Source organism: Octodon degus, unplaced genomic scaffold (assembly GCF_000260255.1).
Source record: "Octodon degus isolate 3935 unplaced genomic scaffold, OctDeg1.0 scaffold00051, whole genome shotgun sequence".
NCBI classification, from domain to species: Eukaryota; Metazoa; Chordata; class Mammalia; order Rodentia; family Octodontidae; genus Octodon; species Octodon degus.
In genome coordinates this window covers 13,415,673-13,419,057 of record NW_004524627.1, presented here as the reverse complement: position 1 = coordinate 13,419,057, position 3,385 = coordinate 13,415,673, and the positions used below count along the sequence as shown (strand labels likewise).

The 3,385-nt window shown below is 35.2% G+C and overlaps 1 pseudogene; it reads left to right on the top strand.

Annotated features, from left to right (window-relative positions):
• The first annotated feature begins 2,137 nt into the window (after nt 1-2,137).
• LOC101569217 lies at nt 2,138-3,039 on the top strand (annotated as a pseudogene).
• The last annotated feature ends 346 nt before the right edge of the window (nt 3,040-3,385 follow it).

The following is a 3,385-nucleotide window of genomic DNA, read 5'->3' as shown; positions in this document are numbered from 1 at the left end:
ACCAGGGGAGAAAATTATAAACATCAGATCAAAAATTAATGCAATGAAGACTAAGAAAACAATAGAGAGAGTTGATAAATTGAAGAGTTGATTGTTTGAAAGAATAAATAAAATTGATAGACCTTCAAATTACCTCATCAAAAAAAGGAAAAAAACAAATTCAAGTAATAATGAATGAAAAGGTTGAAATCACTAGAAATCCTGTGGAAATTCTGAATATTGTCAATGCCTACTTTGAAATGGTCAGCTTTCTAGATATATATGAATTACCAAAAATGAATCAAGAAGATCTGAAAGTTTTGAATAACCCAATATGGGTTAATGAGATTGAAAATGTAATTAAAAACTTATCAACAAAGAAAAGCCCAGGTCATGATGGATTTACTGTTGAATTCTATAAGAAATTTAGAGAATAATTAATGCCAATACTCCTCAAACTCTTTAATGAATTGGAAAGGGAAGCAATGGAGGTAAGTATTACCCTGATGCTAAAATTAGACAAAGACTCAATCAAAAAAAGAGAACTGCAGGTCAGTCTCCCTAGTGAACATAAATGCAAAAATCCTCAGCAAGATACTAGCAAACAGAATGCAGCAAATCATCCTGAAGATTATATACCATGGATAAGTGGGATTCAACCTTGGAATACAGGAATGGTTCAACATATGCACACCAATAAATGAAATATACCATATCAATAGAACCAAAGACAAAAATCACATGATCATTTCAATAGATGCAGAAAAATCTTTTGATAGAGTCCATGATTAAAACCCTATGGAAAATTGGAATAGATAGCCTTTGTCTCAATCTGATAAAAGCTATCTATGACAAACCAGGCAACATCATTATAAATGAAGAAAATAACTGAAAACTTTCATTCTAAAATCAGAACTGGGCCATGGGGATAGCTCAGTAGAATAGTGCTTGCCTAGCAAGCACAGAGTCCTGAGTTCAATCCCTGGTACCACAAAACAAAAATAAATAAATAAAATCAGAACTAAGACAAGGATGCTCACTATCATGACTCCTATTCAGTATAGTTCTGAAACAGTAGCCAGAGCAATTAAGCAAGAGAGATACAGAGAAATCAAAGGAATAAGGATAAGAAAGGAAAAAGTTAAATTACCATTATTTGCAGATGACATGATACTCTACATAGAATCCAAAAACTCCTCCAAAAACTTCTAGGCTTAGTAACCAAATTCAGTAGCCTATCTGTATACAAAACTAATACCCAAAAATCAATAGCATTCCTTTACACAAACAACAATCTCACTGAGAGAGAAATTAGGGAAACCACACCCTTCACAATAGCACTGTAAAAATGAAATATTTATGAATCAATCTGGCAAAAGAAATAAAAGATCTATGTATTAAAAATTGAAAAATGGACACAGAAGAGGATATCAGAAAATGGAAAGATATCCTTTGCTCATGGATAGGAAGAACCAACATAGTGAAAAGGACCATACTCACAAAACTCATACAAACTTAGTTTAATCTTGATCCAAATCCCATTAACATACCTCACAGAAGTAGTGAAAATATTACTAAAATTCATTTGGAATGAGAAGAGACCTAGAATAACCAGTGTGACTCTGGGTCACAGTGGCAAGGCAGGACACATCACAATCCCTTATTTGAAATGACACTACAAAGTTAATGTGATAAGATCTGCATAGTATTGACAAAAAACAGACCAGAGAATCAGTGAAACAGATTAGAAGATGGAGACACAATTCAATACACACTTAGCCACCTTTACTTTTATAAAGGAGCCAAACATATTCACTGGAAGAAACATAGTCTCTTTAATAAATGATGCTCTCCATATGCCAGAGATTTAAAACTAGACCTATGTCTAGCACTATGCACTTAACTAAAGTCTAAATAGGTCAAAGATCTAAATATGAAAGCAAAAACACTCAAGCTGATGGAAGATAAACTAAATAGAAATCTTGAAGACATAGGTGTAAGCAGAGTATTAATGAACAAAATGAAAACTGCATGTGAAATACTTTAAAGAATCAACAATGAACCCTTCCACCACCATTTTAAATCTAGCTCCATACCATGCTCTGCTGTCACCATCATCCCAGCAACCCGGACTACGTGCCTGCTCACCCCTGCTGATGGATCCACCATCATGGAGGACATGAACAAGTATAGCAATGTAGAGGAGTTTGCCAAGGGGTCCAAATCAACACAAGCAAGAATCAGCAGGATAATGGTAAAATGTTTATTGGAGGCTTGAGCTGGGATACAAGCAAGAAAGATCTGATTGAGTACTTGTCTTGATTTGGGAAAGCTGTGGATTGCACATGTAAAACAGACTCAGTTACTGGAAGATCAAGAGGACTTGGATCTGTGCTTTTCAAAGATACTGCTAGTGTTAAGGTTTTAGAATTAAAAGAACACAAGCTGGATGGCAAATTGATAGACCAAAGCTTTAAAAGGGAAAGAACCCCTTAAAAAGGTGTTTGTGGGAGGATTGAGCCCAGATACTTCTGAAGAACAAATTAAAGAATATTTTGGAGATTTTAGAGAGATAGAAAATATTGAACTTCCCATGGATACAAAAACAAATGAAAAGAGAGGATTTTGTTTCATCACATAATACAGATGAAGAGGCAGTCAAGAAATTGTTAGAAAGCAGATACTATCAAATTGATTCTGGAAAGTGTGAAATCAAAGTTGCACAGCCCAAAGAGGTATATGAGCAGCAAGAGCAACAACAAAATGGTGGAAGAGGTGCCGCAGCTGGTGGATGAGGTGGTACTAGGGGTCGTGGTCAGGGTCAGGGCCAAAACCAGAACCAAGGATTTAATAACTATTATGATCAAGGATATGGAAATTACAATAGTGCCTATGGTGGTGATCAAAACTATAGTGGCTATGGTGGCTATGATTATACTGGGTATAACTATGGGAACAATGGATATGGACAGGGATATGCAGACTACAGTGGTCAACAGAGCATTTAAGGGCAAGGCATGTCCAGGAGGTGGCAATCACCAAAACAATTACCAGTCATAGTAAGAGGAAGACATTGGAGGAAACAGGAGATGCTAAAAAAAATCTTCCAGGACTACACTGGAGATTGGTCTTCTGTTGCTCTTAAGATTATTTTGTAAAAGATTTTCTAGTGTACAAGACACACTATCCAACTATATATAGCTGATAATTAGTTTTCTTTGCTTTTACTTTGTCCTTTGCTATGTGTTATGACTGTGGATTTGTGCTTATACAAATTTTATTTGTATGATTTCTCATGTTAAACCCCAAATAAATACTCCCTTATGTGAAAAAAAGAGAATCAGCAATGGGTATCTCATCTCATTCAAAAGCTTTTGCACATCAATAGAAATCAACAACAGGGTAA